This window comes from Toxorhynchites rutilus, chromosome 3 (genome assembly GCF_029784135.1).
Source record: "Toxorhynchites rutilus septentrionalis strain SRP chromosome 3, ASM2978413v1, whole genome shotgun sequence".
Taxonomy (NCBI): Eukaryota; Metazoa; Arthropoda; class Insecta; order Diptera; family Culicidae; genus Toxorhynchites; species Toxorhynchites rutilus.
In genome coordinates, this window is record NC_073746.1 from 130,407,879 (window position 1) to 130,435,712 (window position 27,834).

A 27,834-nucleotide genomic window follows, 5' to 3' on the forward strand; every position below is an offset into this window, starting at 1 on the left:
GCTGTCGCACTGTATAGTGAAAAACGTCGGAAACCTCGAGCTAGTGCTCTGAAAGTTAAATTTTCATTTTCAATTTTCGGCAACGGTTTTGTTTGTATCGGTGAAAGCATCGTTATTTTTTCGACACTGATGACAGACAACATCATCGAAACAGCTATAAAAACCACTTTTTTTTTTATTTAAATCGTTTATTTTTACAGGCTCAGTTACATAGGTTTAAAGGAGCCGAACTCCTTACTGTATTGTTACTAGTATATATACATTTTTCCTTAATTCTAATGTTAATAATATAGGAAACCGATTACTCGCGGTCAACTCAAGTTTAGAAGGGTGACATATTTTCTTCAGGAAAAGGAGGGGATATAAGGATATGTTGACAATGATCACACTCACACTCTCAATCACACTCTCAATCACACTCATCACACTCAATTCTTAAACCTATCTTATATCTAATATGTATTTACATTTCATCTTATTCTTAAGAAGGGATCCGATCTCTCACAAAGGAAAAGGAAAAGGAAAAACTAAGGGTATAAGGACAATCACACACGAAGATCGATAGCTTTAAGGAATACATATATTTGGGACATGTAATCAAGGTCTAACCGAGTCACCGGCATCATGGGCTGCCTTCCTCGGGCCCGAAGGGTGACTACTAAATTCGATCTGGCGACAAGATACAGCTCGCACGACCAAACAACGTGCTCGATGTCGTGGTAACCTTGGCCACAAACACAAAGATTGTTGTCGGCAATAAAAACCACTTAATAAAATGTAATTCCAGAATCATAACGTTTCATGTCATGAAAATCAATAGAATAAAATTGTGTTGATATCAATACAATTATTATTCTTACGTTTAATGGGTCTATAATGTAAGTTTTAGCAACTTTAACATTGGTTAAGCAAATTGTATTGCAGAGCTCGGAGCACTGCCACGGCTGCCTATGCTTTCAAAAACAGTAAACGGAAAAGTAATACATTCAAACAAAATGTCTCGGCCAACGAAGAGAAGGGTTAAAGCTCTCCAACGTGAATAAGTGAAAACAATACGGTCAACGAAACAAAATATTAAGCAAATATCAATGCGGAATGACTTGAAGGAAGGACTTGACGGAATGACGGAAGAACTTGTTATTACCAGAAGACCCACAATTCGCATGTGTTATAAATTTGCTCATGTTACGCTCGCGTATAATCAGAATTTTACTTCATATGCAAATGCACCTTCTACATATATTTATATTTGCAATTGTTTATCGGAACATATCGTTCATACATTTTATTTGAGTATTGAATTGTTATTTTTTTTAAATGTATTCAAAGACTCGTGTCAATAAAGCGCCACATAGTCTGATAAATGAATCTATTTACGTGTGCTTTGCTCTTCTCTCACAAACACCATTACCCCATTTTTACACATCTGTTACGTCTGTTACGGACGGATCATAAACAAAAACCATGTGTTTTCTACACTTGATGGATAATTCCTTGGTCTGCCAAGAATCTAACAAGGCCTACCGATGGTTCGCCTTCGTCTCATCCACAGGAAACGATCTCATTCGTGGAATGCGAATAAATGAAGCGTACAAATTTTCCCCAAAACGTGCGGTCCCAGGCGTATGTCTTGCAGATATCTTTGCCGTCCCTAATATGTTAACTTAACTTTTCCAAAAATAGTTTGGGGTCGCCTCGTTTCCTTATCAAAAATAACCTATAATAAAAAATGCGCTTTTTTCCGTGTGACATTCATACCATTGAGGTTTTATCCGCGACAGAATATTTCTATCAAGTTTATGTGATAATTCACCGTTTTTCTCTACGGCCATTTCCGTTGCTCTTAATTGCCAACCAATCACCAGTGACACAAACACTTCCGAAAAACCACAAAACTGCACAAACAGTATACATTTATCACATTTTTTTAAAAAGTTATTGAGCCATGTTTTATAAAATACACATGTTATAAATTTATAAGAAATCATTATTCGATTTTATAGAAATTTTCGTATCGACAGTTGGTATGATTAGACGTCAGAATAAAAAATACCCAGTATGTGAATGAATTTCAAACCTACCAATAACAGTTCGGCTGAAAAATTTATAAGGTAACACAGTAAAACAATTTTTTCGCAACATTCAATTTCATTATTCAACATAATTTCCTTCGATGGCGATACAGCGATTATAGCGATCTTGCAACTTGATACCAATTTTATAGTACTCTTTCGGATTTTTCTCAAAATAGGCCTCAGTTTCGGTTATCACTTCATCATCGGTCTGAAATTTCTTGCCAGCGAGCATTCTCTTCAGGTCTGCGAACAGAAAATAGTCGCAATATACAAGTTGATCGTATGTCACAATTTGTTTCGTATCAATTCATTGAAAATTTATCTCAAACTCTATTCCGGTGGCCACATTTTGCAGCAAGTTTCGTATGAATAATTGAGATAACAATATTCATTGGCACCTTGAACCATACGTTTTGCCTCGTAATCCGAAAAAAAACGAAGTGATGTAACCTCAAGGTTGACGTGGGACTTCCGACTTAGTAAGCATTTGTATTGTATTGATTAAATTATCGATTGAATGAAAGAATTTTCGAATTCAATTGAATTCAACATATGTGATCGTCCGGGAAGAAAGGGGGCTTAAGGTAAAAAACATCTGTTTTCAAGGTTTCATGTTGGATGAAATCTCTTCTGTGATATGTTGTCACACTAGTGAACTAGTTTGAGCACAAAATTTGAAACGTATTTCTTGCTTGTTTTTGTTACTTTGGATGAATGTATCGACATTCCCCTGGAGTATTATTCGGTTGTTTGAAGACATTTCTTATCACTTTGCGGTTTTCGTGTTACTCGTGTTTTTGATTTTGACATCGCAAAGACGCGATTTAATTCATTTTACTCAATTTTAAATACTTTTCAACTTCAATTTTTTTTCTTAAAACTTAATTGTGATTTAGTTGAAGAAACAATCGAAAATTCATGCCCAACAAAGAAGAGAGATTACAAACTAGTTCAAATAGAAGAAGATAGTTAGGATCATAGTTTGGAAGAAATGCCGAGAAAACTGCGCAGAAAAAAAAATAATATAAATTGTTTTATTACTTTTATTAATAAACTTTTTGAATTTAGCTTGTACAACAAACCATCTCACGGGCTGAATTTTCAACTTAGGGACCTCGGATGGGTCTCAATCGATTCTTAAGGGTTTTCTGGTCTCGAAAAGCGAAAAAAGTGAAAATCGAAAAATTTACCCTAAGCCCCCTTTCTTCCCGGACGATCACATATGTGCTTTGTAAGTAAAAAATTTGAAGTGTTGCCATGTAAGATCAATTCATGCATTGTAATAGATTATATTCTTCGTTACAAATTAATTTGATAACCGTTTTTTAACGTTCGATATGATGCCTAGGACTACCAAAATGTGATAAATATCTGCTTTGCAAAGCGGATTCCCTCAGGCATCTTTGTTTTGAAATTCATCTTAGAGAAACACATTTCGGTGGGAACAAAAATACCCATGCATGTATTGGCAAAGCGGAGTCCCCCTGGGGCATTAATTTTGAAATTCGGGATAGAGTGGACCACTCTACCTACAAGAGCTGTTTCAAAAGTATCACGAGTTTTGTATACCCACGGATTACTTGTATTCGATTTCAGTTGTTGACGAGCTCGAGCTTCCGGCACGCTTTGCGTCGTTTAAATCTTTTCGACCCTCCGAGAACATTTTTTCGAACTCCGATAGTATTAGTGAATACATATACTTTTTGAACAGACCTCATATGTCAAATATGAAAAAAGACCACCAGAATAGCGTTGAGGATAAATTTTCAATGCATTGACATAAAAAAACCAAATGTCACCAGCTTGTATATTGTCCTTTAGAGGGCAGAAAGGGATCATCAAATAATCATCGTCAACTGATTCTACCAAAAACACCTTTACATGTCTTCCAATCATTCTACTAAACAGTTATTTCTAAAATTTCGAAGCATTCTAAAATAATACCCGATGTTATAAATAGGTGAATTCAAAAAAAATAATAGCGTAGTCCTTCGTCAACGTTGCGGTCGTTTCATGGACACAATCCCGTATTATTTTTTGAAGCAAGCCATGACTTCACTAGTAGCAGAACTGTTTAGCATTGAAGAAATAACATTCGATAGATTAATAGTTAATTATTAGTTAATATTACCATCCGTTTGAAATTTCTCTGCATGGTAGAACTCGGTCATCACCAAATACTTTCAAGAACTCTTCAATAACAAATCAGATTTTATATAGTGAATAACATACTCTATCTTCCGTTTCAATTGTAACGAACCATTGCGCGGAAAACAAAATCAAATATAAACTTATTTACTCCTGAAGCTGGAACACCGCTACAACAAGCAACATATCAAAGTGTAATTTTGTTTATGTTGCATCCTCTCAACGTCTTTCCCCTCTTAACTACAGCATGTCCACGAAGGTGTAGTGTCTGGGAAAAAATTCACTACCACGTTCCAACTTTGCGACGGTGAAACTAAAGGAGCTACCCACCCGTCCACTAATGGCAGTGTTTAACGACGCCTGGGCCTGGATCCGACAGCAACAGGATTGGGTGTAGGTTATGACGGATTTCACGCCAACTCGACTATGGGATTGGCATGAACCTCTCAGAACTGAAGGGGGTATTCTAGTGTAGAGAAACGAATTTCGCAAAAATAAAACGAAGAATATTTTTACTATCCATTATATCATTATTTGTTCATCTATCTTTTAACAATAAAACAAAAATTGAACGGAGAAAAAATGTGCATAACTAGAATAGTTAAGAGCTGATGAAGTGAGGGGGTTCAAAAAAAAGTTTTGCCATGGCGTACACGAAGTCAAAAACATGTTTTTTGACAAAATGGCGGCCGTTTGAAAAACAAAATGCGGTTTAAAACGTTTTTTCTTACGTTACCCGATTTTTTAAAAATAGTATAATTTCAAAAATATCATTTTTTTAGAGGCGATAGAGAGATGCCTGCAGATTGTATCCATATAAATTCGACATGAATCGGTTCAGTGGAACTTGAGATATCGTGTTCGCCAGTTAAAAAAAAACTAGTTTCGAGAAAAACGCGTTTGAAGTTCATTATTATGGCCGTATTAGGTTAGATATCGCATCACTAAATGGCTCTAACTCGGTAAGTAATAGGATTTTCGATAAGATCTTTCTAGAGTATATTCTTGAGTGCCTAAAGTACAGAAATATGAAGGAAAAAGTTTGGATTTTCTTTTTCAAATTTCTAGACTAGAATACTCCCTTAATGAAACTTTCTGGGCGTGAAGACCTTACCTAATTGAGCAACTCGGCATACTTAGTTCTCCGAAAATTTATCTAGACTAACATATCGAAAGGGCTAAATATTTTGATTTTGTAAAATTTTTTTACTCGAAAATGGTAAGTTGAATTCTGATGATAACGCGGAAACAAAATAATGCCATTTCTTTTCTGTCACTTTACATTTGCTGTCGGTCACGACTGGTAATTTTCAAACAACTGCAGAGCCATTTTATTCACCCTATAGGTATGTATACAATCCATTTCTTATTATCATATCTACAGTGACTTACAGTAACTCTTAATAGATACCTAAATCTACAACTATTCGATACCAGACCGATCAAGAGATTTTTGGCAGATGGCTATTGTGTGAGAGCTGTCGTTGCTCTCTGAATTGAAACATATTGTATTTGACTACAAAAACAAGCTGAAAACTGTGCTTGAGCATCCAAGGGTCACCATAAATACATTTGTACCTGGCATTTATTTTTTTCTATAACGGTACACCAAAAAAAAAAATAGAAAATTTTCGAGAAAAAATCTTGAAAAAGTTTTTGTTAGGAAAACTTTTTTGCCTTAAATATGCACAAGTTGCGATGTATGGAAGAGTTGTAGGGCACATATTTATCTACCACTAGCTGACCCGGCAAACTTCGTCCCGCCCAAAATTTGTTTTTTGTTATCAATATCTTCAAACATTCACATTTTCTTACTAAGCGCAAGTTCATGAGTCCAATCTGTCCAGAACTGTTCATTGATTGATCTTCTAATCGACCCCGTTGAATTTACCTTTTACTATAAAATTCCTAGTACTTCTACCAAAACTCATCATTATAATATCAGATTATTTTCAGACACAATTCTCGTTCAAGATTTTTCAACAACTTGCAAATAATTTATTGCACCCTCCGTTACATGGAATAAATGTTTGATATAAAGGGTGTGTCACATCAAATTGCATCACGGAAAAAACGCTGTAGAAATTTAATTTTTAGGAATTATATCTTCAGCTTTCGCTTATAATCAGATAAGAGTGTATAGATCACGTTGGCCATGCTTCACTGTCAATTTTTCGTAAATTTGGAAAAATGTCGTCGAACGAAAAAGAGCGTCGTGAATTAATCCTGCGCACTCATTTCGAGAATCCGGAGTTGTCACATCGGGACATCGGTAAGATGCTGGGAATCGTCCAATCCACGGTCAGCAGAGTACTAAAACGATACTTCGAGAACCTAACCATTGACCGGAAGGTGAAGAACGGCAAAAATGGATGCTCCGTCAGTGAAAAAGATCACAAGCGCGTAGTTAAGCAGTTTAGAAGTGATCCGAGAAGTTCGGTCCGGGATGTCGCCAATAAGCTGAATTTGTCAAGTTCATTCGTCCAGCGGACCAAGCAGCGGGAGGGCCTGCGTACATACAAGGTTCAGAAGGCTCCTAACCGCGACGAAAGGCAAAACATGGTGGGGAAGACGCGAGCCCGGAAGCTGTACACCGAAATGCTGACGAAGCCGCATTGCCTGGTAATGGACGACGAAACCTACGTCAAAGCGGACTTTCGTCAGCTGCCGGGCCTGTTGTTCTTCTCCGCAGAGAACAAATTCAGCGTTCCGGAGGAGATTCGCAAGCAGAAACTATCCAAGTTTGCCAAAAAGTACATGGTGTGGCAAGCGATCTGCTCTTGCGGAAAGCGGAGCGCCCCCTTCGTGATGACCGGCACGGTAAACGGGCAGGTTTACCTTAAGGAGTGCCTACAGAAGCGCTTACTACCACTATTGAAGCAGCACGAGGGCCCGACCATCTTCTAGCCGGATCTCGCTTCGTGCCACTATTCAAAGGACGTGTTGGAGTGGTACGAAGGCAACGGGGTCACCTTCGTGCCAAACGAAATGAACCCGACCAACGCGCCGGAGCTTCGCCCAATAGAGAAATATTGGGCGATTATGAAGCAGGCCCTCCGGAAGAACCCAAAAGTTGTCAAATCGGAGGCGGACTTCAAGAGAAAATGGATTTCTGTTCAAAAAAAACTACAACCTGACGTTGTACAGAACCTTATGGGCGGGGTAAAGAGGAAGGTGCGAGCATACGGGCTTGGGCTCGAAGTATGAATAAAAAGAAAATGCCAAAAGTTGTTTAATAGTTTTTATTTTACTGTCTAAAATTTTCAAAAGGATCGGTCTACTGGGCGAATTTCTACAGCGTTTTTTCCGTGATGCAATTTGATGTGACACACCCTTTAGAAAATATGCTAGAACAAAGACAGACCCCTCCCCTATTCTTCCCTTAGAGAGGGGGAAGGAGTGTCTATTCACCATAGAAACATTTCGTGCTCCTGAAATCTTCACATGCTAAATTTGGCTCCATTTGCTTGATTAGTTTTCGAGTTATGCATAAATTTGTTTTTCATTTGTATGTGAGCTCACCCTAGGAGAGGGAGGAGGAGTATCCAACCACCATAAAATCATTTATTGCACACTAAAACATCATCATGCCAAATTTTGTTTCGTGTGCTTGATTAATTCTCGAGTAATGCAGAAATTTGTGTTTCATTTGTATGGCAGCCCCCCTTAGAGAGGGGGAGGGGTCTCAAACTATCATGAAAACCTTCCCCGGCCCCAAAAACCCCTACATACCAATTCCCATATATATATATATAAATAGATTTATCTGCCATTTCATCAAAATCTGAGACAACCATTTTGAGATAATCGACTTTCAGATTTTTGAAATCGATTTTTTTTCAGTGTAGGAATTCAATTAATATCCTAAAACTCTTCCATATGTCACTTTTTTGTAGTACTCACCATTTCGAGTAAAAAAATTTATAAAAATTATTTTTTCTAGATTAATTTTCGGAGAACTAAGTATGCCAAGTTGCTCAATTAGGTAAGGTCTTCACCCCCAGAAACTTTCATTAAGTTCTGAGAGGGTCATGCCAACATGGTCGAGTTGGCGCGAAATCCGTCTTATGCTAATACAAGTGATTTTGCCGGCAGCTCGGTGAAAGATCTCGTGCAGCACATTTTTCGGATGAGGCAGCAGATTCGAAGCTGGGTGACATAAATTTCTTTAGTGCTCATTAAGGTGCGGCGGTTTGAAGGTAAAGCGTATATAATAGTTTCATTTGCTCCTGATAATTTTGTTATCGTGTATTCAAACTCCTTAGTAAAAGTAAAATTAAACATACAATATGACAGTTATGTTGGGTTGATTATGTGATTGCTTCATACCCCTGCTGGTCCGGGTTTAATCCTAAAAGACGTCATTTGGTATTCCCCAGACTCTTTTCGCGTCTAACCACTAAAAGGGACGACATTCCGTGTAGCTTTGCCACGTGTTGATTAGTCCTTATAGTAGGATCCAGGTGGAGCCGCCTCTCGTTTTTCCGGCAATTGACCCTTGAAAGGCAAGAAAAACAAATGCAACATTTCTCCCCTATATTCTCACAGTCCACACGTGTCCAACGAAGTGTCAAAGCACCGAATCTCCAGCTTACGCCGAAGATCTGTTCATTTTGTGTGGCTCTCATCTCACCGACAACGAAACACATCGAGAAGCCAGATTAATCCCTAAGTATCCTTTATTTACCACTGGTCCCGCATTATTTTTCTCATTATTACACGTCGCTTAGCCAGCTGTAATCCTTAATCAACCAACATTGGAACGTTCCCCTCAGCTCACGTGAGAATTTCCCATCTCATCTTGTGTCCTAATTCCCCGGCAGAGGGAAAGCTCCCGGAAAGCTACACTGGACAGCGACAATAGATTACCAACATTCATTTTTTCAGCGTCCTCTCCAGGGCCTCGTGCAATTTCTCCTCGTGGATGTGTCCATACTATAAAGTAGCGGCAATCTTTGGCCCCGGTAATGCCACGGTCTGCTATCTTACAAGCATCATCAGTCAGGATAATGTTCTCTATCCTCCTATCGTACCATATGCTGCTGATGCTGCTTCTGTCTCCGGTTCCTACGCATTCAACCCGCAAAGCCTTTCCTTTCACCCTGCCATCCGAACGCGCAGTGCGATAAGGATCAAGGGTCCTCGATTACTATATCATTATGTTGTAAGCCAAAAGCGGGCAGTCAATTGGCAGGAAGGGATTTCACTGTTCCGATTTCTTCGTCCGGTTCCATTCTTCTGAGTCTGAGACTCCAATGTTTGTTTCTCATGTTTCTCAGGGAGCCCGATGGGAAAAAGTACCGACACTGTTGGTTTCTTCGGTGGTATTATAATTATTGGGAAACTAAACTTTTATTGAAGGCTATTAACTGATGTTTAGGGCCATTCCCATAGCATGTTCAAGGCGATGACATAAATGTAGCAATAATCACAAATTTACGCAAAAAAGACAAATTATGTATGGCAAACAGTGTTCGAGATGTTGATAGATGTGCTGTGTTTCTCCGCTCACCACTGGGAAAGTGGTGTAATTAATGTGTTACTGTGAGCGTACGTAACGGCTGGGAAAAAGATAGATCATGCTGATGAAGATAGAATCGGAATCAGGGATTTACTGGGTACAGTGACAGGGTCCAGTTATACCAATCATGCCACTTGATAGCACTCCAAAGAGAATGGGAATTAATAGATGAGAAAAATGATTGCTGTCCAGTTCAGTCAGTGGTACGGAGAGATTGGTGAACCAAGCTTGGTTGAAGAGACCTTGATTGGAGGTCTGGTTTTGGAGGAGATTAATTACTGGTCATGAAGAAGTTGACTTGCTTCTAGGCTAATGGGATTGGGATGAGATTGTTGTTGAAGTGTTTCGTTCAAGGATATGACACTGATTTGCGGTATATTTTTTTCCCGTTATGCTATATGATCAACAGTTTGTATGAATCGTTAGCAATTATGGGAGTCTTCCTGATTTTTCAGAATTATCCAGACTTTTTGGCACGTTTCCTGCTGTCTATCAAAGCACTAACTTGAGATGGTTTTTTTCTTCTTAAATAATCATGGTTATTTCTAGATTTCATCAGAATAAAGATCAACCGCAGCCAAAGTTCTGACGGTGAAACCCTGAAGGAGGATTGTCAAAATTTACTTAAATGGCCTGAACAACGAAACTTTGCACATTTTCCAATCGCCATGCAAGGCGACAAAAAAATTCAGATCACCGCATGGGCCATGAGCCATGTTTTTGGTAGCCAGGGCCCGAAATCTTCGAAGATGAAAAATGAAGATCGACTCTCCTCTCTGTAGCTTCGCTTCGACTAGGACTACTTCGACATTCGCGACAGTGAATGAATTAACGAGCGTTGAGAGCGAGGATGAATGATGAACTATTCTAGTAAATACTTATTCTAATTGACGTAACTAATGAATACAATTCTGCCTCTCCATTCAACCGACTTCAATCCATACTTCTACTTCTCCCCGACATGAATCTCTTTGCCCGCAAAAAAATTAATTCACTTTGTCTCCAAGTTCGATTTTGTGAAAAAAAAAGAGTTAATATCAACAAAATTCACAAATTGGTCAGTAGTTCTGAACACAACACTGCACGCTATTTTATATGTGTGAGTAATTTTCGTATACGATAATACAGCTCATATGTCAAACCACGTTGAACTCAAACATCGATACATACATGAGAGAGAAACGAAATAATTTTTAAGGGGAGTCACTTCAAAATGCAAGGAATTCCATTTGACGGCGAAGAATGAAATGAGATAGTCGAGTCGTAGAGGGAGGATTTTTTTATAGTCCGTTGAATATGATTGTGCCGACCCCTGGTGGTAACAATATGAACAGTGGCTCATATTCCTGAATCCGATTGGTTTGAAACTAGATCGGATTCCACAAATTGATCGAAATATATTTTTCTGAATTCCGTTCGAGATTGTAATCCATTTGATGTGCAAAAGTGGCAACCTCGACTTAAGGGGCGACACCGATCTGGAAAATCGAATTTTTGTTTTTTGCATTTTTGAGAAGCTTATGCCCTCATAAATGTTGTCATAAAAGGATTTTTCGATGTTTGATTTCGTTGGAAAGTTACAGACAAAAGTATGAGGTCACCCCAAGGGATATAGTATTACTGTACGAATTTTAAAACGTGTTTTTCTCGAAACCATGTTTTATAACTGGTGGTATCGATATCTCAGGATCTACTCGGCCGATTTGGCTGAAATTTTTTTTCAGCATGTAAAAATGAATTATCTAACACGTTACATAGCCGGTTTTTGATATCTAGTTTTTTCGATTTTTTATGAGCTTCTAAACTGCGATTTTTCATGAAAAACAACTCATTTTTAACGAAAATGGCCTTTTTTTTGGCAATTTTTCGAATTTTTGAAAACCCCTATGTAACGCTTCATACATTGTCCTCAAGTTTCAAAATATCTATTGGAATTCGTTCTGCGACACCCCGTTGCTTCAGAACCGATACCACCTACAAGGTACCGATTTTCAGATAGCATCTACGGATCCAGCTGTCAACAGCGTAATAACTATTATAAGTGCACCCAAAAAATGAAAAATACATCTTCAAATACACCTTATACAATAACAAAAATACCCGAACACTTCACTGTATTCCTAACATTCGAAAAAAAATCACGAAAATTCATTATTTTCCGTCCCTCCAGACAGGGGTCCCCCCTAACGCAAAACAAACGTCAAAATAATTCATCCGTATCTGTGAATCAATTTTCTTTCTACAAGATAAGTAAACCCGAAATCAAATTTAAATTCTTAAAATTTGAAAATTATTCATCTATGTTATATGAATACATAGAAGATATAGTCCTGACTCTACCTTAACTATAGTAGAACCCCTATAATCCGCGGAATAGTCTGGCTAGGTCACCGCGGATCACGAAAATCGCGGATAATGTAATTAATGACTAAAAAAGAAATATTTCAATATTTCAGCATGACAACTATGTTTTATCAATAAAGGAATTATTAAACTATCCATGTATAAGGTTGTGTACACCAGAAGTCAAATAATGTGGAAGGCATGACCAAAACACAAATGCAAAATCCTACACCTCACTGATAATTTCCGGGAAAGTCCATAGCATTACTATGGAACTCGCTTTCGCGGATAAACCACATCGCGGATAATCGAGGTTCCACTGTATTTTACTATAAATTTCCCAGGATTTTCGGCAAAACTTGAGAATGTATAAATAATACAGTGAGTGTATTTTTAATTTTTGTTTTAAAAGCATGTTTTTTTTTCAGCCGAGAATCAATTACCGCTCTCGCTTCACAGAAATGGAACACGAAGCTAAATGTCGTCTATGTCAAACTGCGTGGCAAATAATTGCGATCCATTCGGGTAATTTTGAATCGAGGAAATTACACTATCGATTTCTTCAGCGCACATTTTGTCGATTAACTATATTAGAAATGTGTGTATGAGTTAATCTCCGCTATTGCCATTCATCCGAGTACATCCAGCAATTTGTGGGACCGAATACGTATAAAATTTTGTTTGGATGCAAATGCTTTAATGCTATGAAAATGCATAACGTTTTGGTCTAGCAATATCAAATGCTGTATCGGCGTTGCTCGTGATAGCGTCTCCCTAGTGAATGTGAGTGTTAATTCTTCCTCTCGCCGATTCTGTTGATTGTGTCATAATAAGCGCGTACCTATCGACCATTCATTATTGGCACAGCTCACGACATCATAAAATGATGTTGTCCTGACTACGTCAAATCACCAGTTGACAGAAAAGTTCGACATACTAGTACAGCAATTGAGCGTGGCACGTCACTTTACTTCCATTTCAAAAGAATGCGGGAGTGAGAGTTGAACTCGTGACCTTTAGCGTGAGAGATACGGATGTTTCCACTACGCCAGATTGCCTCCGTATTCAGAGCTTCTGCCACAAGAAGCTGACCGTAGTATATCGAAGCTCACTCAGCTTCAACAAGGTCCTGCATGACTCACTCAACCTTCCTGAATTCATCACCCGCGGCGTCATCTTCCTCCCACCGAAAGACAGCAACACCAACCAGCAAAGAACGGTGCTGGTGTCGCTCCAGAACAACGATGACTTCCAGCAGAATATCCAGGAAAGTATCACCGGGTCATTCGGATCTGCTGAAGTTGTTCCAACTGCTCAGTCCATCGTCTCCGCAACGAGAAGTTCGTTTAGTATGGGATGGTCCCAATCCGTCTTGTACCGCCAGATGAATTATTTCTATAATTTTTCGTGGACAGACACAACAGCTACCAATTCTAAAGAGTCGAATACACTCATGACGACTCTTGGAGTTTATCTTTTTCTTCGGAATGACAGTGTCATTGACTTCTCTAAACAGTCCTTGAAATATGAATACATCAGGTTCTGGCTTCCGAAATAGACCAAGAATTTGTTCGTTGGCGACCATTCTTGTAGCCTGCAACTCCGACCCGTGAAGTACCGCGAGAGAATTGATCGACCAGTATAGTAAATCCTGCTCTAGAATTTACTTCTTTCATCTGTACTAACTCAACTGCTTCTTCCACGGGGTCTGTACTGTATATGAAATCGTCAACATAAGGATGCTTCACTATTGCTTTTGCTGCCAGTGCATACTGATCAGACAGCTCATGAGTGTTAAGGTTTGTCTGGCAGAAACGAAATTCATTTCGTGAGCTGGGACCATTAAAAACGATGATAAGGAAACTGTTACCACGTGAATGGCATCTTAGAAGCAAGTTGCATCTGAATGCAGTCCATCCTTGCCTGGATTCATCGTGCACAAATTATGTAACGCTGGAAGGGGGAGAGGGGTAGCCACTTCGAGGTTGCTTTACTTACTGCGCATTAGAGATAGGAGTTGCATTACGTAAGGGGGGAAGGGGATACAAAATCTGGAATTTTAGCGTTACGTAATTTGTGTACCTCGCCTAATGTTGAAAAAACTCATATAATTGCTGTCGGAGCAAGCTTCAACACTAAACCTACCGATGTTTCATGTATATCTATTCCTACCACAGCGGGTCCAGTGACTCTTTATGAATTGTTAGTGAACAATGACTCGATTTCTATGGTTTTGTTGAGAAACGTGACATACTATATTTCTCTTGTATATTTCAACATTTTAAGGATAACAATTATTAGAAAAATAATGAAATTACAATTTTTGACACGCAAAATAGCACTGTAGCTATTTTGGTTACGGTTCACTCGCTTGGATAGTCAGCAATACAATTCATTCTAATCATCCACTATTCATTCACAAATACAACAAAGTATTTACAGCAAATGGCAAAAATGTGTAATGCAATGGTTTTGTATCACAACCACACATACAAATCTTTCTGATATCATATGAATGTTTGCATGGGTCAAATGACCCTTTGCGATAGTTAGGGTAGAATACATAATTTCTCAGTGAAAAAAATAACAAGAGAGGAGTAAACACTGAAAAATACATTCGATGTATATTTTAAGAAAAGTAGTGTATGCAAATTATGTTGTTGCAATGTAATTTGCAAGAAATTTTAGACGAAAAGCTTCAAATGGGTCATTTGACCGCTAGTGGTAGGTTTGTAAATAATAAAACTAATTTCAGGTAACACTGAAATTAGTTTTATTATTTACAAATCATTACAATTACATATCATTGTTTTTTTACATTTTTAGTCTACTACGTATTGCATGTAATAAACAAGTAATGAGCGGAGAACAGTATGTTAGGCAAATAAAATCCACAACGAGCTCAGTGCGTATTCCACTACAACTTAATTTCTTTAGACAATAGTAGGGGAGAAGGGGGAACATTCGGACACTTTTTTCCTTGATTTTTAATAGTTTCTGTAAACCTGAAAAAATCCTGAATTCATCTTGGTTATCATTTGGACATCAATGTATCATGTGAGCGTGTTAAAGGTGTGCGTTGATGCGATTACGAATGATTTATTCGAATTTCTGAAAATTGCCTTTTTGACCGAATGTGGCCCATGTGTGGGGCAGTTTCGGACAGTCCTGGGGCACTTTCGGACAACGAAAAACAAAATTAAAACGTTATGTTTATCAACAATTACTTCAGTTTCCTCTTATTTCCAGCATATTCTGCATTTTTCTGTTTGTCAGTATTTGTCTGAAAGGAAACTGCTTGCTATGAGAGTCAGTAAAAAATCGTGATTTTGCTTTCTTCCGTTTTCGAGTGGTGATTTTCCGCGGTGAAGTTTTTGGAAAAGGTTCAACATTTTTCGGGGACAAAGTTGCCAAAGTAAAATCTATCTGTGCTGTAGACGCAATGTTTTGCAGCATTGTTGTATTACCCGATGAGTCAGTTGCTACCTCCACTTCAGTAGGTGAAATCATTTGAGCATTCAAAATCCTTGTCCGAAAAAACCTTTCTTGAGAATGGATAGCAACCTGTCATTTTGAATCCAGCAAGAATATTACTCAGATTGAAAGGAGCATTATAAGCCGATGCAACTATACTCGGAAGGTCGTGTATAGAAATAGTTTTTCCAGGATGGTTCTGCGAAACTGAGAGCTTTTGCTTGAAAGGGTCCATAACTGAAACATCCAGCGTTTGTAAGCGATTTGTGACATAAGGTGGAAAAGATGCATGAATTGTACAATTTTATCGGATATATTTAATTGTTTCCAAAGTGCACTGACTTTTTGATTGCTTTTGATTTTTTGAAATTGATTCGTTTGCGTTGCTTTTTGCTACCTTTTTCAAATGTTCCAGAAACATTGAGAAACAGTTTTCCCGTTATTAGCAAAGATAATGGACCCAGTTAGATCACCTGTGAGCTAGAATCAAGAAAACCTTCTATTCGCAACTAGTTCGATATCTCTTTCCATCTCATCTTCGTTGATGCTGGTTCCATCGGTTTTCTTTTTGTAGCTTCGAGTCATCATTAGGTCTGAGAATCAGACTAAATTTATGTTTGTTAGTAAACAATAATCAGACACGAATTTTATGAGGTATTGAACAGTGTCCGAATGTGCCCCATCACCATCCGAAGACAACAAATGACCCATTCCAGCGTGACGAGACGACGTTTCGACTCACTAAAACCAGGTTTTTACTCGTTTTCACGTATAAATCAAAGGTAAAAATGAGTAAATTTCCTGCAAGAATCTTCAGTTGGAGAATATTTTACAGCTCAATTCGCTTGTTGCCAGCCCAATACTTTCGTGACGTGACAACACCTGTCTTTTTGCGGTTTCCGACTGTTGGACATTAATGTTGTATTTTCAGTTCCGTGTCGAAACATACAAATAAATTTTGTTCTATGATTTGTCAACAAATAATGAACGGTGATTCCTGTATATTCAGTTTTTCAAAAAACTCGCAAGAACATTGCAAAAATCGGCATTCATTTTGTGACGTGACAACGCGCTCTGTCTCCACGAAGCGTTGTCACGTCACACAATCAATAAGTTGTATTAAGTAAGAATTACACCGTATTGTAGCAAGCTATATACAGGGTGGGCCATTTAAAGTGGAAGGATTTGTTTTTGCAATAGCAAAGTAAAGAAGTGGAATTTATAAAAAAAATTTTTTTAAATGTATTTATTTTGGTCCAAGGAGATTTGTTCTAACTACTTTTTGATTATGATATCTCGTAAATGACCGCCTCTGGCCTTGACCGCAAAATGTGCCCTTTTTTTGGCATTTTCCATCACTTTGCCCAATGTTTTGGCCGATATGGCAGCAATTTCTTGTCGGATATTGTCTTCCAGCGCAGCCAGGGTCCTTGGTTTACCAGTGTATACCTTGGATTTTAAATATCCCCATAAAAAAAAGTCAGGAGGCGTCAAATCAGGTGATCTCGGTGGCCAGTCATAATCGCCGTTTTTCGATATTAATCTTCCGGGGAACATTTCGCGCAATAATTTGGTCGTGGCAGCCGCTGTATGGCATGTAGCGCCGTCCTGTTGGAACCAGTAATTGTCCAATTCATTTTCACGAACAAATGGCAATAAAAAATCGGTTATCATTGTCCGATAACGCTCCTGATGTCGATGGAGTCTCTGCAACACTGGCTCGAACGGCATCAATATTCTCGTCGAAACGTCTTGGTCGTTGTCTGGACAGATGACTGGCATTACCAACACTACCAGACGATATAAATTTGGCATATAATCGACGTATAGTGTTGTCTCCAGGCGATGTTTTAACTTTATTTTTATTTTTCCACGCACGTTTAATTAACACAATTGAGAAGTTATTTTGAATGTACAGGTGAACAATTTCAGCGCGTTGTTTAGGTGTGTATTGTTCCATGGTTAAAATTGTACTGAAATGACGCTTCCAACGCGGTATGACACTTGTTAATCTGACATATCTGTCAAAAGTTATGGGGTTGCCAGATGCTTCCACTTTAAATGGCCCACCCTGTACTATTCTTTATGTTTTTAATACTTCTCACTTTCCTCTGAGATCTCTCCTTCCTTTTCCAAAGGTCCATTCTATAGGGGAATGTGGTCCTAACGCGACCAGTGATTCTGAACCTACCCCTCTTTGTATCTCAGGAACGGTACTTTCTGCCGAATTTTCAGTAGTGTCAAATGAAAGGTGTCATAACGCTGAGAATTTAATAACAAAGTGACTTTTTGCTGGCTCTCTTCATTCTAGCGTTTTAGCGCCATTTAGCGTTTTCATTACTTCAAAAACAGAGAATAAATATTCTTGACCTGTATGCAAAATGAGTTCAATGTTCTTTTAGATTGCGAAACATTGCGAAACAAGGCAATTGTAATTGCTAATGGTATGTTCATCAAAATAAACTATAAAAATTGAATCAACCTGTTACCTTTAACACACGGTGTGCCGTTATTTAGGAAAATTATGGGTGGTCCTAAACCGACCTCCAATTTTTACATCGTGATTGTTTAACACGTTCACTCTGGTTCACACAATAGCTTGCACAATCCTGGTTCATCGAGTGACGCTCACTACAGGGGGAACGCATATGATTTTCAGAAATCTTTGATAAACTCTTTGTATGTATCGTGTGCGTGTGCGCGTACCTGTACAAGGACGTTTATGTTTGTGTGTTGTTTTCGTTCATCGTTAACCGTAGACATTTGCGTGTGCATTTGGATGAGTACTTTATTTGTCTAACTCCACACGCGTCGCTCTAAGGCTAAGTTCTTACCACTCAGATGTGATCTTTATTCTTTATTCTCTTTTTTTTTATTGTTTTTCGCGTACCCATGGATATATGCCAACGCTACCATTCACGATCGTATTGTGGAATTTCATGCCATTTCCGGTCTTTCAGATCCATTTTTAACGAACCGGAAGTCATCATCTTCGAATTTAAAATGACATCGGAATACGATACTCTACATCCGCTGGTAAGACACCTGTAACCAATACCCAAATCGTAGGTTTCCATATTTGTTGTTATTCAATACTATTACCAGCAAATCGGAAGTCGAAACAACAATCAATTCTATATTGTGGAATCTACATTCATCTATTGTTGACAAAACATAGAAGAAAGTTCATTGTATGTTTTGAAACGGTTTCAGTTCCGTTTCAAACATTAATATTAAACAGTCCGAAACAGTCGGGTGTTGTTTCGTCACAAAAGTATTTGGCAAACAACAAGCCAATCTATCTATTAAATATTTTCCAACTGATGATTGTTGTAGTAAATTTTCTCAATTTCAATAAAACATCGTTTAATTTTGTGTGTTTCATACATGAAAACGCAAAAAAAAATGTTTGTATTGAGTCAAAATATTACCATGTCACGCTGGAATGGATCGTATACTTGGCATGACGTGACAACGACTTTTTGAGACAGTTGTAGACCGATCTTAACCAAATTTGATGATACACAATGCTAAGTATTGCATGCCCATGCAGCAAAATTTTACTTTACTTTACTTTTTTAGTTAGAGATAGGAATTTGTTCACTTTTTCTTGAAAAATCGTTATTTTGTTTCTCTTTGTTTTGTAAAATTGCATGCTTTATCGTCAAAGTTGAGGTCATTTACGTAAGATAGTGTACTTCACTTCTATTTTGTATGAAAATGTTAAAAAAAAATACATTTTTCAGTGATTTCAGGACGATTCTCTTAATTTGAAAAACAAAAAAATAAAAAAAATGGGGTGCCAAATTTATACCCAGGCATCTCGGGTACTCGAATTTGAGTTGTTTCACTTCTATGCTCAAAGCTCCGAGCCAAATCAACATTTTTGAAATCGGTTTGTGGGGAAATGTCCGCTATAGATCCCTTCATAAGCTGACGTAATATGAAGAAATTCCGAGCATTGGCCTAGAGCTAAGTCCAAAAAAAAAAAACAAAATGGGGTACCGAATTTGTACCAGTGCCTCTACTGATCAGTTACCGATCGTAACGGTGTTGAACATGGAGAAGGAATTGACTGACATCCAAAAGTCCGTCATCCTTAGTATCTGCGCGATTGTCCGTCAATTCCTTGGTCAGGACTAAGCAGCACGAGCATACACATACGTACAATTCGTCCTTATTCAAGATATTTCAGATTCCACATTCGCATGCGTCGATCTATGCTGTCTATTCTAATTAAGCTCAAATATTCCAGTTCAGAACATTAAAACTAATCTGCTCAGAGTAACTTTTCTCTACTTTTCAGTAACAAAAATTGTTAATATAAATTGCATGAATAATAAAAAGTGATTCAAAGTATCTGATATAGTTGAATTTCATTGTGATCGTTCTTAAAATTATTCCTCGAATAACCATGACTGTGGCAATAGCAATAGCTTTTATACGGTACCTGAGAGCATACCATTTAAAGCTATTTAAAGTGTATCACATTTCATGCCGTAACGTCGGCAACTTACATGGTGCCTTCTCCGTTCGGTCCTATTAAGAATGGAAGCTATTTTTATCAACGAGTTTTCCCACCAGCTGCTTCCCTCGTATTTATATAACAGATTCATCTTTTTCTCACATATGCATCAGGCAGGCGAGCCATTGATAAATGTGTATACGCTCTCCTCGTACGGCAAGCAGGTGGGATAACACTATTTGAACCAGGACAGCAGTAAACACCGCATCGTGCAACGAGGTAAAAAAACGGAAAGCCCTTTTTGCATCCTATAACACGAGACAGGATTCCCTGCCAACGAATAAAGCCGGCGTAAACTCGCAGAAGCTGAAGCGCCAGAAAGATTTGTTTTATATCCGTTCAACCTCTATTCTGCTTATAAATGTATAAGTTAAGGATTAATGGCCCAAACTCTGCAGCACCAGTCTCGTGGTCTATTGCATGGATGAGATGGAAGATACTCACCTGTCCCTGACGACATTTCTTTCGCAAGTCAAAACGGTAGCAACACCAATTATATGTGGCAACTTCAGCTGTTCGAGCATGTGACAGACACCATAATCGGCTTAGCTGGTAATACTACCTCTGTAGTACGATGCTGTCTGGATTGAACGCAGAGCGGAGAGATTAGATGGAGATGTTATGTGATAATCTAAAAAGGGAAACGAGAGAAAGAAAATCTTGTAAATCTGAATTGTTCATTCTAAGAAAAAGTTCATTTCAATAGTAAAAGTTGATAAAATTCAAACATTTCTGCATAATTCTCATCAGTCTATATAATTCACTTTTCAATTAAATCAAACAGAGAGTCTATCTTCTTCATTCTAAAACTTTTCTGCAAATGAACGATTATTTTAGGAACGCAGCTGCAGCAAAAGCTTGAACAAAAGCAAACATTCCATCTCACCTGTTCGTAGATAGATATCGATGACAAACTTTCGACCCGTCACCTACCCAAAACCACCCCATAGCACAAACCATGACCACTTAACCAATTTGACTCGCCCACACTTCGAACCAATATTCCCCGCAGCCGAAGGCAACAACAAAAAAGAAACGCAAGTGCTCCAAAATTCCCATCCAGCTTCCAACAATACAACTGCACTCGCTTTTTATCGGAAAACTTTTTTGCAAGAGATTTATTTCCGTTTGGTGCCACATCTCGTTGGGTGAATGTTACACCTGGTCTACCTTTTTTTTCCTCGTCACCGGAAAACTTTCTCTCAGTTAGAGTGTGAATTAGTTTCATTCGTTTATTTTTTAATTCACCTCCTGACTGCAGCTGCTGCAGAATCAAACAACTATCGAGATGGAATTTTTTATTGCTTCTCCCAATGTGCCGCGGAATCAACGAGCCACCGATTCAAAAGTTTCGTATTTTGTTTGGACGGAGAGGTAGAAGTTTTGATTCCTTCTTAAGCTGAAATTTTCTTAAGTATTCATGATTGTGTGTTCGACATGAAAAGTTGCAAAGTGATCTCGGGCGAATGATATAATCTGTGAAGCCTTCAGTTCATCTCGTAACAGACTTATTAAACCAATAGAATTCACTAGGACAAATAACGCATTTATATAGAAAGGGGCATTCATCGTGAAGTAACGTGAGTAACGATGGTAAAAATCTTAAAACTCACAGCAGCTTGAACCTCCCACATTTGATTAGAATATTTTGGAGCCTGAACAATTAATGCAACAAGGATATGTGTTATAGTTGATTTGAAAATAGAGCAAATCCACGCCGAATCAGCCGGCCGCTAACCCGACTAACTTAACTAACCTCACTCCGACTTTTTTAAACTTTCTGCTCATGATGGAAACTACCTAAAATAACAATTATAATTGATAAATTTGAATTACGACTGTTTTTTTTATAAGTGTGTATTCAAAATCATTGATCTATCTTGCAAAAAATCTTAATTCAAAATTCGGACGTCTGATCAAAATATTATGTTTGAATAAATATGATATGGCACTCTCACCTAGAGTATTCTGTAGTTATTATGGTGAATCATGAATCAGCTGTGAGCAGAGATGCCAACCTTTCTGATTTTTCAGGATTTCCCAGGCTTTTCAACACGTTCCCTGATATCCTGACAAACATTCAATTTTGCCTGATTTTGCTGGAATGATCCTGATTTGCCCTGAATTTTGGTGATTTTGTTCTTTTTACTCCATCGAAATGAAATTGATCCGTCATAAATATACTGGCAATGCTTTCCTAGTTGAAAAATGCTCTCCGATTCGCACTTGTGTAATGCTTACTTTTTATTTCGTTTATCATCTATCAATTCCGAGGATATTCGCTTTATTGGAAGTACATTGTACATTGTATATATCAACGCATGATGTAGACGTGAAACTAGAGGCGAATGAACTGAAAAGTTTAAAGCCTCTTAAAGCCAAAAAGAAGAAGAAGAAGTAGGCGTGAAAGAATGAAAGATACTTTATCAGATTAGCATGTCCGAAGGCACTGTACATGCTGGAAAGTGAAATTTCCTTCATCTATCTATCTATATATATAAAAATGGAGTGATGTCTGTCTGTCTGTCTGATTCTTATAGACTCGGAAACTACTGAACCGATCGACATGAAAATTGGTATGTAGGGGTTTTTGGGGCCGGGGAAGGTTTTCATGATATTTTGAGACCCCTCCCCCCTCTCTAAGGGGGGGGCTGCCATACAAATGAAACACAAATTTCTGCATTACTCGGAAATTAACCAAGCAAACGAAACCAAAGTTGGCATGTGAAAGTTTTAGGGTGCAATAAATGTTTCTATGATGGTTAGACAGTCCTTCCCCCACTCAAAGGGGGGGCTGCCATACAAATGAAACACAAATTTCTGCATTACTCGAGAATTAATCAAGCAAATGAAACCAAATTTGGCATGTGGAGATTTTAGGATGCAATAAATGTTTCTATGATGATAAGATACTCCTTCCCCCTCTCTTAGAGGGGGCTGCCATACAAATGAAACACAATTTTTTGCATTACTCGGAAATTAATCAATCAAACGAAACCAAAGTTGACATGTGAAAGTTTTAGGGTGCAATAAATGTTTCTATGATGGTTAGACAGTCCTTCCCCCACTCAAAGGGGGGGCTGCCATACAAATGAAACACAAATTTCTGCATTACTCGAGAATTAATCAAGCAAATGAAACAAAATTTGGCATGTGGAGGTATTAGGATGCAATAAATGTTTCTATGGTGTTAAGATATTCCTTCTCCCTCTCTTAGAGGGGGCTGCCGTACAAATGAAACACAAATTTTTGCATTACCCGAGAATTAATCAAGCAAATTAAACCAAATTAGGCATATGGAAACTTTAGGGTGCAATGAATTTTGAATTTTATGAGTGCGTTTATTCCACTTGAAACATCCTTTGTGATTTTCGCTTAACAATGACAGAACATGGAGCTCAATGCTGTTAACACGATTTGAATGAATCCACTCCAGAATATTACATCAAGGATGACAGCTGCACAGATATTTGGATGATTTTATATGTATGATATATAGCTTTTTTTGTAGGAGCATTTAACCACTGCGACCATTAGTTTGATCTATTGTGGTGAACTCCAGTTTACTATTCATGTGCTGTCAGTTCGTTCCATCACTCACGGAATAAGTGATAGTCGCACCAAGACTTTGCATCTCCCCCCAAGAACGTATGATTTCCTTTATGAAGTTTCTCACCTTTTTTGGTTCAGCAGACCATATCTCGTTAGGCGTAAGAACACCCTTTCCAAGAACCCGCAGTCTTTGCTGAATTAATACACTGCATTGACACAGTATATGTTCCGAAGTTTCAGCCTCACAATTGCAGAAACGACAGTTGTCATCTGTCAGTTTTCCTATTTTTCAAAGGTGATACCTACTCGGACAGTGTCCGGTCAATAGACCAGTCAACGTACTCAGATCTACTTTATTCAAGCTGAGTAGGTTGCGTGTTATTCTGCTACAAGGTGTAATGAATAACTTTGATTGCCTTGGTGTTGATAGAGTCCTCCAGTTGGCTTCAATCATCGATATTTCCCAGGTTTTGAGCTCTGATTTCATGCATGATGTTGATAATCCACAAAATGGCTCAGGCCCGACGAATTTGGTTGAAGATCCTAATCTTGCTAAGAGATACAGATATTGGCATACCTGTATTTTCTAGCCAAACAAACATTTGTGCATGTTAGAATAGCATGTATTTCTGCTTGAACAACTGTAGGCCACTGTCCCATTGGAATTGACATGTCAATACCTGGTCCAGTAATCCCAGCTCCTGTAGATCTACTAATCTTAGATCCATCGGTATAAAACACGAGTGATCATGGACGGGTTTTAGGACCACCTTATTCCCATTGACTGCGATTGAGTTCAATTACTTTGAAGGGAACACTGAAGTCTTTGATTCCATCTAGTTAGTGTTCTATAGTGTTCAGTTGAAAAAATTGCAGGATTCGTAAAGGTCCTGTGAGATCTCCTTCTAGAAATTGTTTTACACGTTTAAGCCTAAGGGCATCCCTTTCCACTTCAAGTTGCACGTGTTGGTGCAAGGGTAGGAGATGTAAAAGATCATCTAGAGCTTTGGAGGGTACGCTGGACATTGCTCCAGTTATTGATAAGTATGCCAGACGTTGTAGTTTCTCAAGCTTTTTCTGAGCTGATATTTGTGTAGTTTTAGGCCACTACACTACCGAAGCATATGTTAGTCTGGGTCTCACTATTGGCGAGTAAATCCAGTAAATCATTTTCGATTTTAGTCCCCACTTTTGCCCAAATATACTACTACAAGTCCAGAGCGCCGTCTGGGTATTAGATATTGCATACTCCAGTTGGTCGTTCCAATTTAGCTTTTGATCGAGCATGATACCTAAATACTTGGTTTGTTATGAAAGCTCCAATTGTACACCTCTCAATCTAAGATATGCAATCTTATACTTTCTTTTTCTTGTAAACAACAAAGGGGAGAGAACTTCTCCTTGAGGGCAACCTCTAGTTTGTTTTCGCAGTTAGTGTAGATCCTTCTAATTTAGCATCTATAATTGAATGAGTGTATATCTGCCTATTTAAATGATGTTTTTGTTTTCCTAAAAATCGACAGAACCTTTCCGGATAACCTAATTATCCTGATTTATCCTGATTTTTATTTTCATTCTTCCTGATTTTGAAAAATTATAGTTGGCAACTCTGGCTGTGAGTTTGATTTACGCTCAGCCGAAAATCCATCTCCATTAGTATGAGATTCCATCTCTACAAACCCAATCTGCAAACTTTAGACACAATCGATAACCTTGAGTTAAATGGGATACCTGGCCGAAGACAAATCGCTGGCAATATCAGATTCATAGAACTCAATGTGGCCGCTTTGATGTATCCAGAATGTATCCTTACTATTGGGCAGCACTGTAGTTATCGGCTTTCTAGTAAATAGATCTTTTTTGATAGCATAATTACAATAGTAAAATTTTGGTTTAATTTGCACCGTTTTGTTCGATAAGTTGTTGTCATTTCTTTTTTTTTTGCTCATTTCAGGCGAAACTTGGGGAACAAAAGTTGGAGAAAAAACGTGGGATTTAGCGTGTTTGATAATGCTTGACATTTTAAAATTATTCAATTATTTATTTAAAAAATAAGTAATTGATGGATGTGTAGAAATATTTCCAATAAACTGATGCTAATATCTTTGCGGTCTATCAGATTTGTCAGTATTTAGTTTTTTTTTGTGAATCCTCATATATTGATGATGATGATGATAATGATGATGATGATGATGATGATGATGATGATGATGATGATGATGATGATGATGATGATGATGATGATGATGATGATGATGATGATGATGATGATGATGATGATGAAGTCACCTACAGAGGCTTGAGCAAGACGAGTTATCTAGAAGATAATATTTTTTTCCTCAGCTTTGAAATCAGTTTAACAATAAAAATGAACTGATTTTACTTACACATATAAATTCAAGAAAATATTTCATGACATTATCAAAGGCGAAGCCAATACTCAGTCTTGTCCGCCACAGAGCCGATATGATCCCGACTAGACTGGCTGCAAGGGCCTGCATTGGTCCACCATAGCATAAGTCCAACCGCCAACCTAGTTTTGGATAGACAATGAGTATCCCCATCCAGAGATGTCGCGAAATTTTCCTTTGCGAAAAAATCCTAGACCGGCCCTACCAAAACTTTTATTTTATATCCTTTATATCTCTGCGACGCGCACGAGGCTCAATTTTTTTTGTAGACTACTTTTATTTTTATTTTTAAACTACTATTACAGAAAACAACAAAATAAAAAATAGAAATAGTCCATCATCACCAAGGCCATGACAGACATAATACTGATAAATACAATTTTCGAAAAAGAATATAGAAAAACAAAAAAAGTATACATTGAAAAAATATATAAAAAACCAACAGTAGACTGTTTACACTAAGTTATCCGTTCGTATAAAACTTCGTCAATTACAATCTTCGTTAAAAAATTAAAAAACACTATTGGGCTGTTAAGAAAACACCGCTTTAATGTATGAAATACAGTGTCTTTTGAATTCTGTAATAGTTGTTGCACATTTAATATGCCTTGGCATCGAGTTGAAAACATTTATTCCTTTGAAGTACAACGAATTTTGTGAAGCACATGACAAGAAGTGAGGTGTTCTTAATTTATTTGCATTCCTAGTGTTATATCTATGAAAATCACTTCCTCTTTCAACCTGATCACACAAATATCGAGACAGCAAACCGTTAACTACTTTAAACATGAACACCATAGTTAATTGAACCATTCTTTGTTTTACGGATAGCCATTGCAGAGCGTATCTTCCTATTAGACGTAGTCCAACGTAAAAAGTCGAGTGGGTAATGTCGTGGATATGAACGGAGAGACGTGGGACCTTCTCACTTCCGTCCTCCACTTTTCATTCGGTGGAAATATCTCGATGCTGATGATGAAGGGCACCACGCCGCCGGCAACTGGTTGCCAGTTGACCGAATATCGAATTGTAATAGCTACTAAAAATTTAAACTCCAGAATGGACAATGTATACATCTATTACTGTCGATGCAACTTATTTACTGAGCGGGGCGAGCAATGGACACAGCAACAACATTCCCAAATAAAATCTCAACGTCAACACATCAAGCTGGTCGGAGCGTGAATGAATTTTGTATCTTCCACCCTCCACTTATGTATTCATCGCGCTTCGAAGCATCGTGATTTTATATATGGGAATGTAGTTACTATGCCCATTTTTGCGCCGCTCAGAGAATCATGTTGCATCGAAGCGCGGAAAATAGAACTTTCACTCACGCTATGACCAGCTTGATGTGTTGGCGTTGAGAGTTTATTTGGGAATGTTGTTGGTATGTCCATTTTCGCGCCACTTTTCTTTGTTTTTAAGAGGCTTTAAATTTGGAAGTTCATTCGCCTCTAATATGTTGTATCTTCCGCCCTTCCGTTATATATGCATCGCGCTTCGATGCAACATTATTCTCTGAGCAGCGCGGAAATGGGCATAGCAACTACATTCTCTGAAGCCATGCCAAGTAAGTTTACTCTCAAATCGAATGTAATGGAGGAATGCTGCTTGTTGCATTAGAAAGCATGTACGAGTAAAAGTGTCCACTCGCAAATATCAAGCTAAATGGGATAGATTGATGCGTTTTATTCGTCCAAAATTAAAAAAAAACCATATTTGATATAGTAGGTACATGTATGAAATAAGCCTGGCTTATTCATCTAAGGTCTCAATTAAAAT

The 27,834-nt window shown here is 38.0% G+C and overlaps 1 protein-coding gene across 1 annotated transcript in view; it reads right to left on the bottom strand.

Annotated features, from left to right (window-relative positions):
- LOC129780078 (protein amalgam) overlaps nucleotides 1-27,834 on the bottom strand; it is a 363,813-nt gene that overhangs the window by 117,037 nt on the left and 218,942 nt on the right. The window contains exon 3 of the mRNA XM_055787992.1: nucleotides 20,531-20,717. The gene's annotated coding sequence lies outside the window, so the exon portion shown is untranslated. The remainder of the gene's footprint in view (nucleotides 1-20,530; nucleotides 20,718-27,834) is intronic.